The sequence below is a fragment of the Netta rufina genome (assembly GCF_964035555.1).
Source record: "Netta rufina genome assembly, chromosome: 4".
Classification (NCBI taxonomy): domain Eukaryota; kingdom Metazoa; phylum Chordata; class Aves; order Anseriformes; family Anatidae; genus Netta; species Netta rufina.
Window position 1 is genome coordinate 52,672,188 of NC_140127.1, and position 24,841 is coordinate 52,697,028.

General features: G+C 43.5%; 1 protein-coding gene across 1 annotated transcript in view; it reads left to right on the plus strand.

Moving 5' to 3' along the window:
• Positions 1–1,050: 1,050 nt before the first annotated feature.
• The window catches only part of APBB2 (amyloid beta precursor protein binding family B member 2), a 143,701-nt gene continuing 119,910 nt past the window's right edge, over positions 1,051–24,841 (plus strand). The window contains exon 1 of the mRNA XM_084285687.1: positions 1,051–1,177. The gene's annotated coding sequence lies outside the window, so the exon portion shown is untranslated. The remainder of the gene's footprint in view (positions 1,178–24,841) is intronic.

A 24,841-nucleotide genomic window follows, 5' to 3' on the forward strand; every position in this document is an offset into this window, starting at 1 on the left:
ATTTTCTTTCTTAATTCATCTGGTTGTATCCAACTGCCTACCTTGTATTCTTAGTGTTGTTTGGGGAAAGTTTTATATTTAGGAAAACACTTTATTGTCAAACGCTTTTAACATAATATTAAAAAAGAGTGAGAGATAATATGAAAAATGACCAATGAGAAGATTTATGTTGTGAAGGCAACTGTGTTTCACCTTATGAGACATCAGAACAACATGGGTGTTGGGGGTTGTGCCACGAAGGTGCCCGTCTCCAGTTCCCCACGTAACTGTGTAATTGTGTTTCATCACGAGAGGGCCTGTGGATGTTGGTGGTGCTGGGGAATTCAAGACGTGCTCTAATGTCTGGTTTATGCCAGGATTCCTGCATATATTAAATAGTTGGTAACTGCGCTGATGCGTTTTGGGAGGCGGCTTGAGTAATGCTGTGCAGTCGGCGGTAAGCTCGATATGCATCTGCCTTTTCTTCCTGAGTCACAGCGGGATGGGAGATGTAGGCGTCCCACGGCTTCATTTTCCATAGCCTCTGGGGAGATTTCTCCACCTCCATCATTTCAGAACCTTGGAGGGGTGAATTCCTGTCTCAGCTCCTGCCTGGCTGCTGCCAAGGATGCTTTTTGTGGTGCTGTGCACACCCCCCTTCCACAGTTACCTGGGTGGTAGTTTGATCTGTTAACCTGGCTTCAGTTTTGGCTTTCAGATGGAAGCTGTAAGTGCTGTGGGTGCCAGCATTGCTGTTAGAAATGGCAGCTGCTGGTCGTGTAGATGATAACTTGCACGTTGGTGGATATATCCATGGATGTGGTCTGACATCCAGGAGTTGGCACAACTGAAATTTGTCTGGCTGGTTACTTGCAGTTCATCCCTTTTTTTTGTAGAGAATCTTTCTCTTTAAGATGAGAAAAGACTTCATAAGTGACCTGGAGTCACCGACAGAAAGAGCTGTCTAGGCCCTGCTTGAAGTTGTTTAAGTGTTTAATCATTTTGTGTTTAATCATTAAATGTTTAATCATAAGTGTTTTTTTCTTTTTCCCCTTCAGTGATCACTTTGGTCAGAGCGGAAGGCAAAGCCCACCAGCTTGTTTGCAACTCAAGCAGCTGCACTGTTCTGGAGGACTGCTTCTGGCACTCTGCTGAGCTGGGGCTCTCCAAGTTGAAACGGGAAGATTTTCTTGGAAATGTAAGTTAGGTGCTTTTGAGACTTGCCTGATTCCCTAAAATATGTGCAGTTAAAAGTTTGGTCAAAGCTGTGATGCATCAGTATGCTTAAATGAGAACAAAACAATGTTTGTGGCGAAGGGCTGCATTTCATAAGTTTCCTGTTCAGTTCTTTAAAAGCATTGATATTCAGCTACTTGGTTCCAGAGCTCTTTCCTCTCCTTAATGGAAAAGTTCAGTTCTGGTGGTTTTTTTCATGCCTTGACAACTGCACTCATAGTTTTAAATTAATTTACAGTAAGACAGGTCAAAACAAGGGCAAACAATTTGGAAGGGAATTTTTAGACTTTTTTTTCTCCAGACTTTTTTTTTTTTTGGGGGGGGGGGAAGAGGGTAGTGGTGTTTTTTTCCTTTTTTTTTTTTTTTTTTTTTTTTTTCTACAGAGAAACCAGACTTGAGGTTTTAAGGCAAAGGTTTAGGCAACAGCAGAACAGCAGTAGTTATGGCCATCTCATCTGCAAGGATACAAGGAAGGTGCTGCTGTTAGCTCTTCCAAGAGTTAGTAGTTGAATCCAAAAAAAGGCAGGTTTGGAAACCTTCAAAGACCACATTCAGGCTAAATATAATTTTATATTCATGCTGCTTCTTTTCAAGAGCTTTTATTGCACATCACTGAGAACAAGCAGAAAGAATATGTGGAGAAAAGAAACGAACAATAATGTGTGTGTTGTTAGTGATGAAAGTGGTACAACTCCTGTTACCCATTTCCACTTTTTTTGGCCAAACTTGGCAGGGATAGTTGCACAGCACCTAGGAAGTGCAGGAGGAGGTGAAGCCAAAATGTAATTTAGTATAATAGCAGACTCATGAGACACATTTATAGTTTATAAATATGTATATGATAAATACAAATATATATGCATTGCAGATAGTGATGAATTCAGTGCCACCTCTTACTGTTACAAAATATATATGGCCTGTATAAAAGCAGATTGTGGAGCGGGACTCCTTTCTGCTTGGGGCTGCTAACTGAGGGCATGTATACTGAGTGATTAGCAATTTGGGAAGGGTGTTGCTTATGTCACTTTTGTGTTGTGCAGTGGTGGGGCAGCTGCGGTTTAATCCGTCTTGGACGTGAGGATGGTAGTAGCCTTCTTAGCTCAAACATAAGTTGTATAAATTTGTACTTCTGAAAATCTTATCAACTGTTAAGATAAAAGATACGCTGTGATAAGTCTGAATTGCTGCTGAAGGAATAATGATGAGAGGAAAAATGGAATGTTAGATACTGTTTTAACTTAGCAGCTGCGGTTTCTGTGATAAAGGCACATAAATCCCTTCACATGAATCAAACCACAGTTTAGGAATTCTTTTAAATATTTTGAGCCCGTTTTGATTATGTATTTACATTTAAAAATACTTCAAATTCCGAGAGGAAGTTTTCTTCACTCTTCCTGATGCTGTGTGAAGTCCTTTGAGAGGAAAGGAAGGGAGTGTTCAGAAAGCTATTTCTGACATTAAAGGGCTTCAGAAATGCTGAGTGCATAAAACCTTGAATTTGCCTTTTGGGAGTTTGCGTTCGCAGGACGGGAATGGTTTAATTTAGAAGTCAGTGGTCCGTGCAGGGCCAGGGGAGGCATGCACAGGTCTGGGGAGCCCATCAGGCTCTGGCATCGGTCCCCAGCCCTGCTCTGCTGGAGGTGGGACCGGCAGGATGCTGCCACCTGGCCCAGGGCTGGCCACTCAGCTGAAACCCATCCCCAGAGCTCCCCTCCTGCCCAGTGTGCCACCAAGCTGAACAAATTCCAGTGCTAGTGGAGCTTGTAATCAATTAGTCACAAGGCAAAAAGGATGGGAAAGAAATACAAAAGGTAATAGCTGGGCTTCTAGAATCGGCAGGGACTTATTAAGGGCCATGTGATTGACAGCTACTCAGCACCTTCATTTGTGTGTGAGCAAGCTGTGCCAAAAGCATCCATAGCATAGGTTGCACATATGGAATTGACTTTTATCCCCACATTTAACTATTTGCACATCCAGGGACATTCTCTGCTTCGAAAATAACCTGACCTGTATCGCTGCTCTCTCCAATGTAGGTGTTTTTCCACCTCATTCCCCAGTAGTTTCTGGTCTATGCATTCAGACTAAATGTGGTTTCTTCAGATCCTTTAACTTTGTCCTTATCTGATTTACATCAGCTGCCTGAGGAGTTGTGAACTCCCCTCACAGTTTGTACTCAGCATGCTTTTCTTTTTAAATTTTTTTTTAAAGAAGATAGATGTGAAGTGCATGAATCAGACTCCAGAAGCGTTTCTCCTGCGCCTGCTGTCTATGCATGAGAAGGGAAACCAAATTCTGGAGGGAAAAGCTGTCATTATGGCAGCAGAAATAATTTCTGATTGAGACTTGCTATTCAGATGCTTCTTTTATGTTTCCTATTTCAATCTCTAGCAGAGTCTGTGTATTATATGGTGAATTAAATGGCTTTTTAATAAGCTTGTAACTACTATCTCCCAAACTCTGTAATTTAGACACTTCTGTGAATAATAGCACATGATGTATAATAGCATGTTGCCTTCAGTCTTCTAAACTCTAATAGAGGGCAATGCTGCACAAATGTATAATTAATTAGGTCTTAATTTTTAGTACTTTGCAGCCTACTTTATGCAGATATCTTTATTTGTATTGCAGTGCAATTGAATCACTGGAATAATTAATCTGCTGAGGAGTTAGGCTACCCAATTACGATAGCAGAGAGAATAATAAACGGATCCCCACTGGATGTTATTTTTGTTTTGATTGAGTAAAGCATACAGGCAAAACTGGCAAAAGTCCTCAATTTTTAACTTTGGAACTGGATTAGTACACACATGCAAACCTCAGGGATCTCTGCTGTTAGTTTCCGATGGAGCCTTGCCTCCACAGCACAGCTGGTGCCTGAATGGGAGTGTTGGCTCCTAGCTTCTGCCCAAGACAGCTGTGTAAGGGCCACTGTTACCCTGCTGTAGTGGGAAGAGCAAATAGTTTGTTTCTGGACAGGACTAATGAGGCACTGCAGTGGAGTGGGATCTGCCCATGCCTCAGGTCCTTACAACGGCTGGGATTTCAGGCATGTTGAAATGTTCTCCTTTAGAGTCATGGAATGGTTTGTGTTGGAAGGGACCTTAAAGCTCATCAAATTGCAACCCCCCTGCTGTGTGCAGGGACACCTCCAGCCTGGCCTTGAAATCTAACACTGCCCAGAGGTGAGTGTAACTGGGAGCAGCAAGTGGTGACGTGCTTTCTGTGACTGGAGCTGATGAGCTTCCAGAGGAAACAGCAGAGGGTTTTCAGTTGTCTCCTTCACTGATGACACTTGTGTGTTCCAGCCAGGCAGACCTGTTGAGTGTTGGTAATTCACCATTATGCAGGAAAAAAGGAAGGAAATTACAAGCTATTTTATGTACATAACAGTCTTGTTGATGGCATTGCACTTCTAGCATCTATACTGAAATAATTGGTGTTGAATTATTTACTTGTTGATATTCCATCCCCCACGAGGGATTGTCTTAACACAGCTTGGTGGATTATTGGAAGGTAGCCACCGAGCATTTTTCCAAAATATGGAGTGGCTTTCATCGTATTGAAGGACTTCAGTTCAATGGAATTGGTAACGGGAGAGTGGGAAGACCTGGTCGTCATCTTGCAGTTGGCACTGAGATGATAACTGGGTCTTTAGTCATGCAAGAAAATGAGGAGGCCCACCCAGACTCCAATGGGTTACTTATCCTGAGCTGATGTCTCAGGTCAAGGGGACTTCCTTTTAAAAGGAGATCCTGGTAAGAAGATGGGATTTGAACGATCTGGAGGTTACCCACTTCAGAAGGTAACAGCCTGGAAAAGCAGGGACTTGGACAGCAGTGCCGGTTGCTCTCCTAGGACAGGAAGGCAGATACTTGGGCCTATCATGAATGTTAAATACCACATAATGCAAAGTAAGGTTTTTCGTATATCCTGGCTCTGTAGTGATCCCTTTGGGTAGAAAAACTGTTTTGAAGAAGTTGCCACTAAGCCTTGCTTTAGTCAGCTGGTGTCACGGTTTCCTAGAAGGAGACTTGTGTAGGCCCAAATTCCCGACGGCTCCATGTGTCTCCACAGTGACAGCAGCTGGAAAACTGCAGGGTTTGCAGCCTGGAGGAGTGGAGGCTGGAGGTTGATGGCTGTGCTGCTCTGCCTGGTGAAACCCGAGGACACGAGGCTCGCTTCAGAAGCATAACAAATCTCGATGGCTAAATTCGTGGCCTCCAAAGACAACTTAATTAGTTTCTCTGTGTTCAGAGCTGATCGTGTTTCCCTAGCTTATGAAATGCATAAAGCCTTCATTTTTCTTCAGTGGGAAATAAATTCTTCTGGTTTCCTCTCAGAGGGCAGTGAGGTGCTTTAATCTATGGGGTATTGATTTATCTAAACTTCAAGCCAGGACATTAAGTTCTCTGAGAAAATAGATCTTTGCCCACGCATGGCTCTAAATATATACTTCCTGAGGTGAAAGGGTTGAGATGTCTTTAGCAACACATGCACTACTGAGATAATCATTAAGGAAATTGTGCATTCTCCAATGCTTAATATCTAATTCTCAGAACAATTTAAGCTTTGGGCAATTTATGTGGAGTGTCCTGTTGTGTCCTTTTTCTGTGGAGCAACAAAAGGAGGAGGAGAGCTCTGTGGCTGGGGTAGATGGCTTCCAAAAAGGTCTGTCAAATCTCTGGATAGGAGATGCACTAAAGCATCATTGAAGTCCATATTCTAGAGCTATGTAAGAGGTGAGTCTGAGATCAGACAGCACTCAAAGCAAAGCTAACTTTCTCTGAGCAGCTCTTGGGTGCTGTTTGTGTGGGGTGTCTTCCCCACTTCTGTGAGTGTCAGAGGCTCCAGTGGGCTGTGCAGTGAACATACACTAGGTCACTGACTCTCTCCGATCTAAGAGCTTGCATTTTAAGGTTGACTGTATGGTCTTCTTTCTGGATCTTGGCACTACATGGTTGGTCCTTACTTCTTTTTCCATTCCCAGAGCCAGACACGTCTATTCCTGAAACCACGTTGGCTTTAGCAGCATCTTTTGGGGTGGCTAGCACAGCATGGTGTTCTAGAAGAGCCTGCACTATTGTCTTCTGGAAGACAATAGTTAGAATAACATCATTCATTATCTCAGTTCTGTTCATGCAAGGCTATGGAATTTGTGGTTCAGTTTTTTTGTTCTTTTAGACCATGGCTGTATCTTGAATATGGATTTCTGCTGAGCCATTCCAAGTTCCTTTCTCGAGTTAATGGTTTATTTAAAAATCATAAGAGGTTTTATAACAAAGTGTACAAGTTTGCATTTGGTGTGTATTAATTTGCATTTGTCACTACTGAAATTTCACTGCTGTTATTCCTTGTCCATCCATATCGCTTAATTCTCTCTGAGAACGGACAGTCCCTTCAGATATTGCCTTTCAGCATGTCAGCTGCTGATGTTACTGCTCTTAACGTCTCACTCCTCCATCCTTGCTTTCAGTTCATTGAACTATGAAATACTTTAAAACACAAGGGCATGGGAGGCAGGCTGCTGCAAACCTTTGCTGCTATTCACATTGAGCCTTTATTTTCTCACTGTTGCTGGTGATTTCCTAACCAGGGTTTAGTATGTGTGCATCCCTCTACCCATCCATCACCTGGGAAAGCACAAGTGGTAATCCCTGTTTCCATCCTCTCTTGACTGGGTAGGAAACACAAAGCACACCTTGTTCAAAACGCTTCAGGAAATACCGAATCTCAAAGCTGCTCTCAAAAATTACTGTGTGTTGTGGTTGGCCAGGGTCTTTTAATGTAGTGACCAGAAAAATTTGGGCTCGCTTGCCAGGTCTTGGTGGTATTCCCAGAGCCAGTCCAGTATGGGTTCATTTGTGCTTTTAATTCTTTTTGTAAAATACATCTGTATTGATAATGGTGTGTGTAATGTGGTAGTTCAAAGAACAAGGAGCAATTCAGGCAAGTAATTCAGAGTCTTGCCTTAGTGACTAGTTATTTAAGAACTATGAAAATTAATAATTTAAAATAAATGTTTTAGCTGAGATTAACTTATTTTTTGTCTTTGGCCAGTAAATGTCAATTGCTTTAGAAACATGGAAAGCTTGGGTGTGTTCCAACCTCATCTTTCAAGCCTTTCTTCTTCCTTTTCCGTCTTTACTTAGCTTTATGCCAAGAAATACATCAACTCTGGTGACTCAGATGTGAGAACTCTATTTCCTTTCATTTTTAGTCCACCTCTTATATACATGTGCCTATATACTATTAACTTCTAAAAAGCCTCTATTTAGAATTAACACTAATCAGTAACGATGAAAGCGTGTGGTTAATTCCATGGTTAATTTCAACTTGTATTAGTTGAAATTTCTGGAGCGTGGGTCTGATGTGCAGTGAGATGTGGCTGCACAGCTGGGCACCGGGCAGATGCTGGCGAACACTCAGAGCTGCAAAATGGGAGTGTTCAGCTCAGGTTTCCAGCACGGTGCTGGTTCCCATCCCCTGGTCCAAAATTGCTCGTTATGACTTCAGTATCTTTAGATAGCTGACGGAAAAGCACATGCTTTGAAATACAGCTTTACGAGCATTTCTCTGTGCTGTAGTCCAAATTTTCATGAGTGCTGCGGAGATAGTTGTGTTACTTTTTATTGACCCACAATGGCATTTTTATCTCAAAATGTGTGCTCCCTATCCTGAGGAAACAAGGCTTTATGGTTCTATTAAATAAAACATCACATCAGAATCCATACACATGGTGAATGTGGTGTTACGCTGGTTAGAGTTTGGCTTGATGAAAGCATCACTTGACATGTAGCTCTGGTTTTGGTGGGTACGAGCCTTAGTTTTTGAAGGTTCTTATTTCTTCTGTATTCAAATGTTAAAAGATATTTTGGGGTAGCTTCCAACAATAAAATTAAACTGACTGGCTTTCCTGTGAAACTTCCTGTGCTTCCTGCTTCTGTTCTGGCTTAAAATTAATGGTGTTAAAAAAACACCCTTTCTTGTGTCATTTCTACTTATGATCTTAGCCAGAATGTGAAGGCAAGGAAGCATTATAACACTTTAAAAAAACAAAACAATAACAACAAAAGAAAACAACTAAAAACCAACCAACCAAAACAAACAAACAAACAAAACACCTTCAGCATGATTACCTTTTTTTTAAATGACAGCCAGAATTTGAGGTTTCTGTCACCCATTTTTATATAAAACGGGTATAAAAGGCTTATCCTTCCACACATTAACATCTCAGTGCTTATACGGACAGAGAAAAAAAATGAGTTAGTAAGAAAGAGCAAGCAGTCAAAAAAAGGACACTCTCTGTAAAAATTACTTGAGTTGATGGAAAATTGGAAGATTAGCCCAGGTAATGGCATGTGTGTTAATTTGGGGAAGTTTTATCAAGCAACGTGTGAGCACACTGCTGGGATCAAATGGTGATTGAGCATTAGTCAGTAATTCTATACGTGTGGGTCAAGTATATGCTCTTGAGTTGTTTCTGTATATGGTGTGCTGATCGTACCCATTATTTTTGTGCTTTCCAAGGCAGTAGCCACTTTCTTCCTAATTTAAGTCGTCTTTTCTTAGGACATTCAATGCCAGTTACTTCAGAAGCATTGAAAACGTGGTATGTTGCATGAACATCGTCCTGGCTTGTGTTTGTGATTCTCCCTGTGCAGTTGCGAGGTGGTCATTTAGGATAGGACAGTTATTTCTTTCCTTTGCAGTGCTTGAAAATCGCCTGTTTGGCATTTGGTGCTGCACAGTACAGATGAAGGTGTCTGGAAAAAGAGCATCATGGCAATTTTTGTTATAATAATGTATGCTAAGTGAGAAAAGTGAAGAGGAATCCTGCAAGCAGACTCTTGCTCTGAAATACCTTTACTCTGAGTTTTCAAAGCTGAAGCCCAGTCTGCACTTTCTTCTTGAGAAGCTGTAGGTCAACTTCCCGAATCTCCCCAAACGCACAGCTACAATGCTATGGTAGGATGTGTTTCTGGGAAATTAGAGCCAACACACAGCAGAAGTGTGGGAAGGGAAGAAATTAAACCCAAACTTTAACAAGGGTGAGGGAATTAGGAAGGATTAAAAAAAAAAGTGAGGGTCATTAGTATTAGATATGTAAATTAGTGTAATTTCTGACGTAGGCTTTATTTGTTGGGAAGTAAAGCAAGAAGACTTCAGGCAGCAAGATACAGAAACACAGCAATGCCAGCAGCTTGTGTTCCTGACTTTGCATCTGGATACAAGCAAGCACAGCAGTAACCCCCTGGCTGAAATTATTGCAGGGCTGTAAAACATTTCCAAACAGCACTTTGAATTTGGCCCCACTGAAGACGAGAACAGTTACAGTTCTGCGTATGCCCTATCTCAGCGTCTTCTCCTGAGAGCATGGTTCCAGAGCGTGGTTTTTCTGTTTTTAAAGGTTGTGCTCAGGCACGGATCGTTTTAAAGGTTTTAAATGCAAGAATGGAAGAGCAGTGCAATGTAGTAAATGGGGATCTAGGTTAGGACACCTGAGCTGGTTGAACCGAACCTGTGCTCTGGGTGGGTGACAAAATTGCACTGACTTGAGTAGCATTGGGCTTTCACACAGTTTCTAGTCTTGGCCAGTGATGCAGGGGATGCAGGGCAGGCAGTGCTGCTTCCACTTGTGCTGCTTGCCTGCCATTCCTTGTGCTTTGCCCCGTCTCTGCAGGAGTGCCTCTTGCTGCATTATGAGCTGCTGGTGTTGGACCCAGAGGGCCTGTCATATCCTGACAATCCAAAATGTTTTTTTTGTTTGTTTGTTTGTTTTTTCTAAAGGGGAATACAGGGAGAAACTAACAAACCTCCGTCACTTTTTGCAATGCCCTTATTGCTGGTCAATAACCCACCTATGTACCACGTGCAGGCTGCCAGCTGTCTGAAGAGGTGTGTGCACTTTCTTCCCTTGCCTTGCTACAGGATATGTTTCATTTCATGAAGCTGGTACGCTGAAGTAAGAATTAGGAACTCACAGCTTTTATTTTTTAATAATCATTAGCAACAAGCAACTTCATCAGTCTGGGCTGATGCTGTGGCAGGGTGCATCTGCGCTTTAGAATCAGCCTCACTGGTGTTTCTAATGTGATCCTGTACCCTAGTTGATGTCTCTTGCATTATTTCTCCTTTTTGCATTTAAGAGACTGTTTAAAAGAAAAGGGTTTATATGTTAAAAAAAATAATAATAATCACTTGTAACGAGTCACTTTTCCAGGTTTTCTGTCCTTTTCATTTTTATAAGGCAAATAAAGTTGTAATGTATGTAAACAACACTTGGACTCTATGATAGTATTATTTTATGGCACTATGCCTGAAGGTCTTTAAGCCTTGCTGTTTTATAAATTCCATTTGGGTTTCTGTGGGGGGGAAAACTGCTGATATATTCAGTGAATCTAAGGGATTAAGGTGAGGAGGAAGCTGAGTCTCCTCAACTGCGTGTTGGAGTTTTAGAAACACTAACAGGACGATGTGAAAGATGTTAGGGAACAATCTGTTCTCTGTTACAGTTTTAGAGACCTCCAGTGAAAGAGGGCTTTTTTTGTTTCTGCACACCCTGAGGAATGCACTCTTGTATAGGTGGGGTACCTTTGAATGCTTTTAACAGCTTAATCGGTGCATAAACAAAACCACCCCAAAGGCTGCTTTGTTAGTGGAACAACAGTGCTTGTGTGGTATGCCTTTCTGGCTAGGTCTAAGCAGGGGTTTTCTGGAGGCCTTTTTGCATTTTTGGTGGTAGCCCTATGAACTCAGAGAACACCCCTGCTGCGTTCCTCGCTCTTTGGTCTTGTCACTGGTCAGTGCTGTGAAAGCAGTGTCTACAAGAGCATTTACTCGTACCTTTTTAAGGTTTGACACGTATGTCTCTTCTTGGCAGTTTGCAGGGGTACTTTTCTTTCTGTTAGGTTGAGATTTTACAGCGTTGTTCACAGCAGTGCACACCAGCGTAAGCTGGCGCTTGTGGCGAGGATGCCTTGTGGGCAAGCTGCGAGCGTTAGGCTACAGCCTTAGCACTGCGGGCTGCTGCCGGGTTAGACTTGTGTGCTGGGAGCAACTGGATGTGTTTCACGGCTTCTGGAGAAGCTAAGTGTTCAGTTCCCCAGGGTGAATTTCCTTGATTAGCTGTCAGACTCTTTAACTTTCCAAAAGCTGGTTCTTATCTGATAGTACAAAACGGAGCCTGACTGTTCAGGTTGGTGCTGGGAAGCAAGGAAGACTCCCTGTTCCTGCTTGTGCTGCGAAGAAGCTGGGCACCCGAGGTATGTGGCTTATGAAATGCTTCTGAGAATTGTCTGAATGTGGTTTGTTTCCCTGCAGAGCATCAGGCCGTGTGGTGGATTCTGGACCTGCTGCTACATTTCAAACATTATCTCAGGCGTTAGAAGAATCTAAATTCTTGTAATGCAAATGTATGGCTCTAGTGCCTTCACACTGCTTACAGCTGGCTTGCTTTGTTTGCAAGGCCAGCAGAAGCACAGAGGGACCACTACAACCTCTGCATCCAAACCCCTAGTGGAGAACAATGCACCAAAACGTTGGTGTGGTGTTCCTCGTGAATAGCCCTGCTCATGCACTGATATTTATTTATTCATTTTTAAGGTCTCAGCCTGGGTTTTCTGTGGTTGATTAAAATTGGCCTTGCCTTTTTTTCCACGTAAAGCAACTTGACATTTGTTAGCTGGGACAGCTAAAGTGTGCGTACATGTGCTTTCCTTTCATTGCAGCTGTAAGCTAGAGATATTTTCTGAGGGGTTTTGGGGCCATTTTTTGATGTGGAGCAGTTTGAACTGTGCAGGGATTTTCGGTGTGTCCAAGTGGTTTCTAAATACTCTGAGCCACTGGTTAGCAGTGACATTAACTCTGTGTTAGGAGGAGTTCTGAGCAGTTCAGGAATGAAGTTGTTGGAGCAAAGAGAGGAGCATTGGCACAAGCAAACCAAACAAATGAAGACGCTAGCTAAAGTATGCTGCAAACTGAAAAGTGGGAAGGGATTTGTTTTTAAAGGACTTAGTTCTTTTACAGCCGCTTTGAACAAGAGCTGAGGAAGAAGACGACAGGACTTGTGATGCTCATCTAAGCATTTTGCAGCTGACAGCATTTCTTTCAGAGTAACTCCCATGGCGTAAAGAGCTAAGTACCAGGCTGGCGTAACTGCTCAAGATGGGCAGGGTGACAGCTGGCCACTCTTTTGCTATGCACGTGCAGTCTTTCATCTTATGGAGAGCTTTCTGTGCTGTAAAATGAGGACAGGAATCATCATCTCCCCTTTTTTACCATCATCTCTTGTGTTCAAAAGCCTATGTCCTTGCATAGGTTTATCACACTACAATATTTCGTGCAACAGAAGGTTGGCTTGTGAGTGTCTGGACAGAAACGGAGTGCTTTTTCCTTTTAATGTATATGATGGTGGATTGCTAAAGACGCTTCACTGACATTTGTACCTTCCAGTTAGTGAAGCACACTGTGAAGACCAGAGGAAGAGCTAAAAGCAGGGAGATCCTGTTGTGTTAGTAGTGATGGTGACCTTTCTACTGCTGTGATCCTGGGAGACCCATCTGCTGCTTACTGCTGGATTAAGGTTGCTATACTTGGACAGAACATATTCCAGTCTTGCTGTATCTCACAAGCTCTTATTTAAAGAAATTATTCTACTGTGTAATGTTACTCTTTACAAGTCTGAAGTAAGCATTTTAGCAAAACTGAGTGCTCATTCACTGGCCTCGACAGCCCACAGAAACCTGGTGCTTTGCAAGTGTTTTCTGTTCCACAGAACTCCCGTTTCCCTTATTTTTTTGGACTGTTTCCCAGTATTGCCGTTTCATGGTCTCCACATCCAGCGCTGAGGTAACACAGCGTGCCTTTGTCCCCGCTCAGACGGTGCCGTTTTGGAGTGGGAATCGGTGGGAGGAAGTGGGCGGCTGGTGCTTGCAGGCCCCAGGAGGAACGGGGCAAAATGGTCCCCATTGATGGGGCCCTGCTAGTGAATACCTTCCCAGGTCTCTCACTGCTTAATTTTTCTTGGCTCTGTGAATCGCCTGAGTTGCTGAAAGCTGCTGGCTCTCAGTGCTCAAGGGTGTTTTGCGTGGTTGAGCCTGAGGTACCTCAGGCGGCTTCCTCGCCATCTTGGGGCTGCTTGTCCCCCTGCAGCCCATCCAGGCTGGTCCTGTGTCGATCAAGCTTTTGTGGCAGAAGGCTTGTGTCCTGTGGTGAATAGTTTGAGCTGGCATGGCAAAAGATGACTTCAAAGACAGAGCAGCCCTCAGGTGTGACTGAGCAAGGGTGCCTTGGCTGCCTTCTGCGCCATCCGGCCTCTGGGCATGGAGAAGGGGAATGTGGTGCTGTGAGGTTTGTGCTGTGCTATGCTCAGGGTTTGCTTTCCTCTGGTTGCTTTAGGGCTGTCTTGCTACGAGGTAAACCGTCAAGTATTCTTGCTGGACTTGGGTAGTTCTCAAGGTCCTGTTTAGTTTCACTTGGGAATTGTGAATGTATTATAAAGCTTGCAGGAGAAAGGGGGAGGATTTCCTCTCTCTCTGTTAAAAATAGCCTGTAGCCTAAGGAGGAATCAGAATTCCCAGAAGCTTGACTCAATGTGCTGGGCAAAACTCATCCTGCTGCAGGCTTGCTTGTGGCCTCCCAGGGGGAATGGGTTTTGTACAGCCTCTAGCAGACTAAAGGCCACGGAGAGAGTAGCTGCAGGGGGGAAAGTGGGAGAGAAATAGCCTATAAAAACCAGCTGCAGTTGACTGAAATAATTTCTCTGATAGTTTGGGAACTTAGTCTCTGGTATTTGAGGCTAAAGACTAGTTAGTGCCTGGGGCTGGTGTCCTCTTTGGAAAAGGATGTGTAACATATATCTTAGTGTATTAGACTTCAATAGTTGGAGATGCTCCCTGCAGGCCTGTGGTGCTTACAGGAGGCAGGAGCTGCAAGGGAGCCAGCCTAGCCAAAGGCTGTTCCGGAGCTGCAGTGTTCCTAGCAGCAGCACCCTGTTGCAGCTCTTCCCAGATTAATTAGCGGTGTTTAATAATGAACAGTGCTCCCCATGATGGTAGCGGTACTCCTGCAGCAGGTACTGGTTCCCCACAGTGTATCCAGTCCTTGATCCCTTATGGGAGAACAAGCTTGAGCCTGTTTCTTCTGCACAAGCTGTATTTCAACAAATAAGTGAGATGATGTCAAAGCAGAAATGCAATTCTTATGCATTTTGCTTGGTGTGTAATGCATACCTGGCTCTAGTTCTTGTAGTAAGTCTCACTGAACAGGGTAACTTACATGAGTATGCTGTTACCGTGTTGGAGAACATCATTGTTCTCCAATACAATTGAGAACTCATGGTTCAGTAAAGACTTGGCTCTATTTAAGTCAAGTCTTTTCTTATTACTTTACAACTCTTTCTTTTTTTTAGTGATTCTACTGTTTCAGACCATGGGGAATGAAAACATTCGAAATACGAACTGCAGTCCTCTCACCAGTTACCATAGAAATCTAAATAAAGAGTGCTTTGCAAATAGTGTAAATATAGCACTTTAACAGCTCTCACTTTCTTAAAAAGACATGCCACTGCTCAGATTTCTGTAGGAGTGGATCAGGTAAGGGCCATCGCATGTATTCAGAATAAAAGTGCTGTAGAAATGCTGCGCTAACACTATTTGCAAAGTATTTTCAATATTAGAAAACTTTTCTGTTTCTGATTTTCATATCAGTTTGCTGTTGAGATTAGCAGTGATAAAAGAGACCAGAAAGGATGCTTTGTGCTCTTTTATAGAGTTGCAAAGCACTCAAGATTGTTGTGGATTGTGAACGAGTCACTTACAGAGCTGGTCCTGTAGTTCCAGTGGGAAATGAGACCTGGTGACATGCAGAGGAGCTTAAAATTGCAGCCAGAAATTCAGGATATTAGAAGCCTGGAAGTGCCTGCTTTTCTGGGCACCTCTCAGACCCTCCCCTGCTCTCACAGCACTCATTGTACAGCTCCAGAGGGGAAAAAGGAGGGAGTTGAATTTGGATTTGGTCTGCTTTGTGCTCTGCAAGTGGCATGGCAGTCCTCAGTCTGGTTTGATCTCAGACACGCTGGCTTGTGACCCAGCATTGTTAGGAGAGGAGAGCTGCGCCAGGTTTTCCCCCTGCCCCGAGGAACACGTGTGGTGCGTGTCTCCTCTGGTGGGAACTGCTGTGTGCTCAGAAGTGCTGCGAGAAGATTTGCTGCAAGAGCAAATCCTGTCCATCTACCTGTGGCAGCGTGGTATTCTCATCACTTTTCATTGTTATCAAAGTAAATATGAAGGCGTTTTCTGAAAGCAGTCACTGATTTCAGCAGTCTTCATGTGCTTTCAGTCATCTGATATCATGTAAATCACTTTCATATTCCATTGATTTTTTTTTTTTTCTTTTTTTCCTAGGGGTGTCTGGATGGTAGTAGGAACCTCCTTGTAGAAAGGCAGCTAAGCATGTAAGAATTTTAAATGAGTTTCCATCTGGTGTTGTTTTTGGCTTTGTAACAGGAATAAAAATGTTTTGCATTTTTACAAAGTGGAGGATTTTTTTTTTACCCTCCTGATAATTAAAAATTGGATCTGAAAAGCAAAATGGAAATTTACTGATTTGCAGAGCTAGATAACTGAGCTGTGCCCTTACACTAGCACACAGCTGGGAGTCCAAAAAGCATCTGCACCATATGATGGATGGGCAAATGTGGCTTTTTTTTATATATAGAAAAATCAGAGCTGATACAGCTTCTTGCTGCTCTCTGAGCAGTGTGGAGGTACTCCTAAGATACTGTGCTCTTGCAAGCTTCTTAATTAGCTTTACCAGTCATCTCTAATTAAAACAAATTACAGTTCCTAGGTCTACATCAGGTTCAAGTGTTAGGTATGATAATTCTGTGCATTGCTTCCTTGGGTGTTGACGCTTCCATTGCTACTTAACACCCTGGCATAGGTTTGGAGAAAACCAGGCAGTAATTCTGGACTGGCAGGGTATTGATGCTTTCTGGAATTCCTTCCTTTTTTTCATTTTTTTTTTTTTCTTTTTGCAGCTTGTGCTCATCACCTTGTCCTAGCAACTCTGTCTGGATGAAGTGGTTGGGACTTCTTGTCTGGGGAGAGACAAGGCTTTTGCAGGGTGTTTGTTTGTTTGTTTTTTTCCAGTTTTGCTGCATTTGTCCTGTGGTCCAGAAAAGCAGACACCTTTCTAATGAGTGGGATGATATTGCATAAGGACAAATGGGAGATGATGACTAATTTTTCTACATTTGTTTTATAACTTGACACTGGGAAGGTTTAATTGAGCAGGATTTCAGCAGGCTTCAAAATTCACTTTGGCTGTGCTTTGTCTGAATGCTTTTTCCATCGCTCTTCCTTCAAACTGTTTTCTTCCCTTTCTGATCCTGTTTTATGGTTCCAGAGGCTTCAGGTTGCTTCAAAGGCTCAGGGAAGGCCAAAACCTGGCTCTTGTATTTATCCTGATGCCTGCACTGTGCTCTCCCCTTGAAGATTGTCAGCCCTGTAGGCATAAGTCACAGGGCTGAGATCCTTGCTTTTTGAGGGCAAAAGGATCTGGGGGACATTTTCTTTTTTAACAGGATGCAATTGGTGGTGTGTTGAGTCCATCTTCTTGACATTCTGCCAAAAGAGAAATAGTTGTTTCACTTGCAATTTTACCCAACCTCTGTGATGAGGAAGAAGCTGATCTGAACTCCGCTGTGTTTTTTTAATTGATCTACAATTACACTTTTTTTTTCTTGTCCTGCTCTCTAAAACAGCCAGCTCAGTAAATCTAGCAGCTATTACAGTAGTTGCCTAGTGGCTGTGTTTTTAAATGCTTGCAAAAAATAGTAGATGGTAGAATTGAGCTAAGCACTTCTCTCCTTAGATTTGTGCTAATATGGGGTTGCACTTCTTTTCCTCCACTAGGTCATCAAAATTGAAGGCAGTTCTCATTAAAGATTAACGTGATAAAGAAAAGTTGAATTTAGATATAACGCTGCCAACTAATTACAGGCTAGCACTAGTGCACTAATATAAATCTTGCTTGTTTATATGTTTAATTGCATTTGAAATAATCTCAGCTATAAACTACTATTTTTTTAATTTTTTTTACTTAAGGCCTGCACATGGCGTTTGTTGGTCTGCGTGTAGCTAGTGGCTATTTTTCTTTCCCTCCACACAATAAAGGAATTTAACATTTAATATTTAATACATTTACTATTTATTTTTCAGTTTCTTCTTCAGTTATCTAAGATCAAATGTGTCTGAGGTCAGGGGCTCTGCCTGTTTCTCTCTTCAAAGGAACTGAGATTCGCAAAACAGTGCAGAAGTGCTAAGCCAAAGGCTGGAGAACAAAGATGAACATTTTAAGTCCCCAGCTTCTGACTTAAATGAAAGGAGGGAGGTCAATGGAAGCTCTGCCTCCAAAACTCATGAGCCGTGTCCATGAGAAACATAGAACTGACTTAACGTGATGCTGAGGAATGGGGAGGTGGAGTTGTGCTGCCTTCCGAGATACAATACCGTTTTTTTCCTGTATTTGTTACTTTTTTAATTATTATAAATTGAAGTGTTACGTGCAATCACTGAACTTCGCAGCCACTTGGTTGTAAGAAGTGCACGTGGTTGTGCAAGCCGTGCAGTTCTGAGCGCTGCAGAAATAAGGGCTTCCACTGAAATGCTTCAACTTTAATTACAAGGAGAGAGAGAGTGAGCGCATATTGGTACAGAAGGCTCTCTGGGAAAGGAGTTCTCACAGAATTAAGAACATCCTTTTAGCCAAATACCTTTGTGTGGGAGGAAAACTAATGTTATAGCAAAGCTGGTAGGTTACTGCTGAAAGGGGCTATCCTTATTTTATTTATTTATTCTTATTTCCCTGTGCACGTTGTGTGATGTGGCCCTGCCTCCTTGTTTCTGCTAGCGCTGGCACTTTTTTTTTGATTCAACGCTAGGAATTAAATACACCATCAGGGTTTGTCCTACTCCTTCTTATCCCTTGGGGTTCTGGTGGCTTATTTCCCTGTGTAGGACCCTGTACAATGAAATGGATACAGAAGCTCATACAATTCTTTCACTGGGCACAGCTGCTTCAGATTTGGGGTGCATTGGATTTCATTTTTTCAGAAATATCATGAGTTTCTTGGGATGCTGCAAGAGTGGTCTGTCAGGGCTCCTGAGAGCTGGAATTGAGCAAAGACATTGAAATGCATTGGATGCTCATCTCGTACGCTTTGCAGTAGGTAAAAAGGAAGCTTTTTGCCCTTGAATCCTTAGTGTCTTGCAGCGTATTGCTGCTGCTCGTGATCTGTGCTGCTGGCTGGCTGGTAGCCCTGCTGTGTTTCACGCCTGTGCCGCTGGTGTGGATTCCCAGAGGTACCCAGAGCAGCCGGGTTTGCCTTCAGTGCCTCCTACCTGTGTCCCTGTCAGGAAGAGAAATCTGCTCTGTGCACCTAACCCCCTCCCCAGCAGCAAAGTGGCTATCGAGCCTTTTTCACTGAAGCTGTTTACTTTGTCAGAGGAAGACAAATACACGCTGATTACCACCACACTGATTGCACGGTGCCATTCCCTCAGTCACTGTGAATTGCAGCAGTTCTCTCCCACCACCAGCTCAAGGACCTTTGGTACCAGACTGGCCCTGAGTGTTGCAGACATCAAATATGTACTTGTTACTGCAGAAATCTGCCAGAAAAGAAAGTGTTGCAAAACGTGGATGGATTTTGAGAATCAATGTTACTAAAGCTTCTTTAATGCAAGGGCCAGGCGTGTGTGTAAGCCCTTGTGCTGTGCAGTGCTGCTGTGGCTGCTGTCAGCTCTGAATCAAGCACTGCATTTGACAGCACTTCTGCAGCCAGCTCTCGCAGCTGTAAGACTTCTGTGCAACTGCAGCAGTGTTGTACAGGTTTTTCAGATGGTCTAAGTAAATGCATCTTCGTGGTTTTATTTAGTTCTTGCAGATGTTGTCCTGAAAGGCCCTGGTTATATCCTGTAGGACGCTGCGCATCGCTTCCTGGAATTGCTGAGGGAAGATTGTGATTCTTGACGTCTTAAGAATTGATCAGGATTCAGCAATTTTTTCCGGACCTAAAGCAAGAAGTTGAGCTAATTTGCTGTGTGTTTGCCCACAGCTTGAGCATAACCCAGTAAGGATTTGAGGATCAAACTGCCCCGTCCTCAGACATCTGGCTGCTGGGAATGGCTTCTGTCAATTGCAGTGCTCACACTAACGAGCTGGTGCAGCAGTTTCTTGAAACACGTGCCCTGTAAGGAAGGTGGAAGCTTCTTACACTCTTCAGTCATGGGCTGTGGTGCGTGTTACTCCTTAGCCTGCAGTTTTGCTCAGTCTCCAGTTTATTGTTGTTACCAGTCGTTCCACCAAACAGCAGCTAAATGGGCCGCTTGGGAAGAGCTGCTCTTGTTGCAACCATTTATAGGCGCCTGGGTTTGCTGTGAGTAAAATTAATGGAAGCTTTGTGCTCCACTCAAATGGAGCCAAATTTATTACCTCCTAACCTTCCAAGGGATACAAGTAAAACTGCACATAAATTACACACTAATTAGGGCTTCATGATAAAACAAAACAATCTTTATATAGCTTTTTTTGATATAAAGTGCCTTACCTGGACCTGAAATGAAGGAAACCTTAAGAACAAAAAATGTGTAGCTTATGTTTACTAATGATATCTACTTGTGTGTTGTGTTTTATCAGTGGATCTGGAGATGTCACGCAGGCTTCCAGCAGCTTATCTCGTCCTGTAAGTTAGGGGTTAAGAGCACCAGAAGCTGTGCATTTCTAGGCAGCAAGTCGCATTACAGGGGGAGGTGACAGCAGGCATTTGGCTCAGCTTCCCTGCCTTGTGGGCAGGTCTGGCTGAAGTCCTGAAGATGCTTCTGATCTTGCAGGGGTTTGGTGTGAGAGTTGTCAGTCTGCGGCTCCTCTGACTGCCTGCTGAGGCTTTCTTGCTTGTGAGCAGTAGGTGCCTTTGTTTTTCTGTGGCTTGTACCATATCCCATTTGCTTGGTTATCACTTTGTTGTACCCTGCTGTTGTCCTCTGGGTGGAAAATTGTGGAGAGAACTCAATTCTGTTTCTTGTGTACAGGGCAAATCTAAATGGAGGGTCCATAAGCAGTGTCAAAAAGAGTTATTTAAAGGATGTTAGGTGTTATCTCTTCCAGATTGTCTTATCACATCTGTCAAGAAGCCACGGGTGCTATTTGTGGTGCTTGTGTGTTTTAGTAGGCGTCTTGCCCATTTGACAGCAAGCATGGACAGTTTGTACAAGGCTACTCTCACTGTTAATAGTGAAAGAAAATCCTTGGTCTTCCAGTTCTGAGCTCTCACTTTGTGTTTGGCCTCAGTTATCATTTTTCATTGACCTAATATTTAAAGAAATCTCTTGAAGTGGTACTAGTTCAGCTGGATCCAAAAAGAAGTTTAGGTGCCTGTAAGTACCCGGCAGTTGCAGCTAACTAGTAGGAGCACAGCTTGCACAGCTGCACGGTTGTAGATATTTACCTCCCACCGTACTTGAGAGCAGTTCAGCTTAAGGAAGGCTGAGGCTTGCAGGAATTACCATGTCCTCCCTTTATGTTTGGGGAGATTAAAGGAAATGTATTATTGCTGCTAAACTGCATCTGTGAAGAAAGCATGGAGTCTTTAGAAACAAATTTTAAGTGCAAAAGAAGAGTTTGATCTTCTCGTGCTCTCAGGTGAAATAAATTCAATTGTTTTAAGACCTCTATAGTAGCTCTCTTTCTTTTTTCCCAACTGTAACCACTGTTCCCATGTTTCCCCACTGAAACCATGTTTCGTCTTCAACAGTTATTTGCAAAGAAACCACATTTGTTGTAAATACACAAAGGCAATAGAGTATCTTAATTTTTTCTGGTGCCTCATATCTTCATCAGGAAGAGAGGGGCTTTTTCTAAGTTGGGATAGATGACACCATCAGTTGTGTTTTGTGCAATTTGTTAATTTCCAAGTAACAGTTGTACCTTCTTAATGGAAAACCGTAGATGACAAAATTTCTAGTTGACATTTTAAACCAGACCTCATAGCTGGAGAGGAAACATGGCATGTTTGGAAAAAGCATGCCGATGCACTGCGTTTCTGAGCAGATGCCTCCTGTTTCAATGTAGGTTAAACTCTCCAAGAACAAGTTTTGAAACAGGTTTTGTACTGAGATTTCGCCTTGTGTTTTACTTTATATCCATGGTTCTTGGAAGATGCAGCACAACATACAGTCTAGTCTGTGACTGTGGCAGCGAGCCCCCATGTCAGCAGTGCAGAATATCTATAATATCTATGGTAATTGGCAGCTCTGACAGAAAAAAACATGAAATAGATGGCATGATTTTTAGTCCTCTGTGAATTCTAATTCTTATTTTCCTGTTGAATGACCTACAGTTTCTTGTGTTTTTTTTTCCCCTATGTTTTTGACCCTAACAAAGTGATTAATATATGGGTTGCTGGTGGCTAGACTACCTACAGTATAAGAACAGTTTGGCTTATAACTTGTTGAACGGCACTGGGGCTTAAAAAGGCTAGAAAACTGCAGCCTTAGCCAGTGAGAGTGCCTGGCGTCACGTCTGGCAAATGAGCTGGCTGGGAGTGAACTTCGCAGGAACTGCGGAGAACAGCCCAACTTGAAGAAAACCAAGAACGTCACTTTCTTTAAAAGGTATCCCTTCAGAAGTCTTCTAGACTATTGCAAAGTCAGCAATAATCTGCCCCAAAATTACTGAAGAAAGGTAATGTTTTGGGTCATTTTTCACCGCTATCTTCTCTTGCTACCCTGGCAAGGCGTGCTTTTGTCTGGGCACTTCATCCGCTACCGAGTGCAGAGATGGGAGTGCTGCTCTCTGCCTCACCTGCAACAGAGGTAACGTGCCAGATGACTCACTTCATATTTATTTCCTCTCCTGGGGCCTGTTTTATTTAAGCCATCAAAATAGAAATCTTTGCTTGGCTTACACAAAGCAGAGTCACTTCCTTTCCTAGCTGTCAGGATTCACAGAATTAGCCCAGTTACGTTTTTGGGCCATTACAAACCTGCTTGTGAAAAAGAAGGCAAGTGCTTGTGTGGTGTGTGTATTTTTTTTATTTTTTTTTTTTTAACTGTTCTTTTCATTGTAAATTTCTTGCACAGAAGTGGGAAGAAAAGCTGCTGCTGCTTCTGCTTTTTGGTCTGTCTACTCTCAAGCAAGCTGCTGTGGCCGACCTACATTAGATGTGAGGTGGGCTGCTGTGTCCTCAGCTGAGGCTTAAGGTTTAATCGTAGAGCAGAGTGCTTGTCCTGGAGTAGTTATGGATTATTTTCTAACTGGAAATAGGCTCGATATTTTATTTCTTTTAATATTCTGTTTTGAAGTTAGAATCACAGAATCACAGAACTTCTAGGTTAGAAGAGACCTCAAGATCATCGAGTCCAACCTCTGACCTAACACTAACAGTCCCCACTAAACCATATCCCTAAGCTTCCTCTAGAAGCAGAGGCAGAAGCAGGATTAATTAGAAGGATGGTCAGTAGCACCCCAGGGGGCAGGTGGCAGATGGCTCCTGGCAGGAATGTCCTGAGAACATGAAGGTGTTCTCTCAAACCAGGTTTTTAAACACACATCTATCTCGGTGTGTTATATGTAGGGTCTGTTGTGGGTTTTTTAAATCCATTTAGTGCATTGACTTCTCTACAGATTTGATAGCTTGTGTGCACAGAATTGAAAAGAAATGTAACAAACCACTGGTGTTAGTGGTGGAAGCAACGGGCAGAACCCACTGGTTTCACTAGGCACAGATTTTGTCTGCTAATTGCTGCTGCAAAGAGGTTCCTCCTCTGGCTTGTACCAAAGCACTCTGCGCTGATTTGGGACCATGCTTAAATCAGTGTGATGGAAAATCCCTCTGCCAGTAGTGCTTTTTAATTCCCTCAGGAAGGGATGCAGAACTCCCTGGTCTCTGTTATGTTTTTTAATCTTTGGCTGTCTTTGAACTGCAGTGTTGGTGCCTTCATCAACTTTATCTACATTTTGACTCTAATACTGTAGGGACTGTTGCATCAGCTATTCAACTTGCAGTAGCACTGTCACCTCTTTGCCAGGAAAGCATTTTTCTGACCAGGTATCCAGTGTACAGGGACTCCTGTGATGCTTCTCTAAGCAAAACCCCATTGCTGCCTGCTGCACTCCACCTCCTGCACCTGCTGAAGACCGCAGGACTTCTGGGCATTGCCCAGCTGATGCTTCTGACATAAGGTCTCTCTCTAACAAATGCTTCTTTGCAGCTTGTTACCACGGGCTGTGCATGCCAGAAACTTCAGTTTCTTTTGGAGGGCTTTTGCTCTCTTGCTTAGGCAGATGTTGGGGTCACCCTTCCCGTGTGAGCAGGGCTGTCTGTGGCAGCTGCTGTGTCCCCCGTCTGGACCTTCAGAGGACGAGGACCTGTTCTGCTGTGCTGAAGTTAGGTCAGACTCCTCACTGCCTTTCTCTGAACGCTGTCTGGTATTTATTTGAGCCCCTCTGTGTGTTCCTGTGAGCTTTGGGGAAGGCTGCAGTGAGAATCCCCCCTGCAGTTCATTAAATCACTAATGAATGATGGAAGCGCGGTTGGCCAGGATGTGAGTCAGGCGCGGTGGTGAGGTTACGTGTGTCATCTGAGTCACTGTGCTGGTGCTGCTCTTGGCCTGTCCCCAGCGTTAGGTCTGACATCTTTCAGTAAGGTTTAAAGGCGTGGTGAAAGATTACGGGCACGGTTTCACATCGCTTCAGTCTGCTCCAAAGTCAGTGTTACGGCTGTTACCGACAGCAGCTGGTGAAGGCTGTCCCTGTTCTTCACGCTGCTACAGCACACCTGCTCCTTGTCCCTTGCACCCTCGTGGCCTCCTGTACAAGCTGAGTGGTTTGATGACCCAGCTGAAAACTAACCCCTCAGAGAAGAGGAGAGCTTTTGGTCTTGCCCAACGTGGATCCAACCCATCATGGAAGCCCTGGAGCCAGCACAAGTCGGGAGGTTGACCCTTAAACTATTGGATTCCTGCACTGCCTGCTCTGTCCCCACCAGAAACCATCACCACAACAGCCCAGCTCTGGACAAGGCATCGCTTTGAAATCTCCTGCCTGGAGCGGGGAGAGGGATTGCCAGCAAGAGGGGAAGAGCACAGGGGCGGGCGGGCAGGCTGGGGGCGGTGGTGCTTGGACTTGAAGCAGCCGCAGCCAGCATCCTTCTGGCGGTGTCACTGCGGTGAGACAGCTGAGCTGCTCCAAAGGCCAGCTGCTGCTGGGAGGGACAGGTGGCTTAAATCAGCGTGGATGTGAAACCCTACCATGGCGTGAAGCATTTGACTTGGCTGGCTGTGGAACAGCAGCGTTCACTGCCTGCAGCCGAAGGTCTGTGAAACAATCCCTGAAGCTGAGGTGAGCACCACATGGTCGTACTCAGAGTTCGCTTGCTGGGTCCGGCACTCTTTATTCCATTTAAATTCTGCCTACTTCACATAGGCAGAATTATTCCATCATATTTCCAGCTTTTATTTATGCATGTAGTAAGCTGAGCATAAACTTAAAAGCTATTCTAACTTCCCCTGTCTTTACTTGACTGTAGGAGTAAGTTGATTTTTACATGAAGATTCAAAGTTGG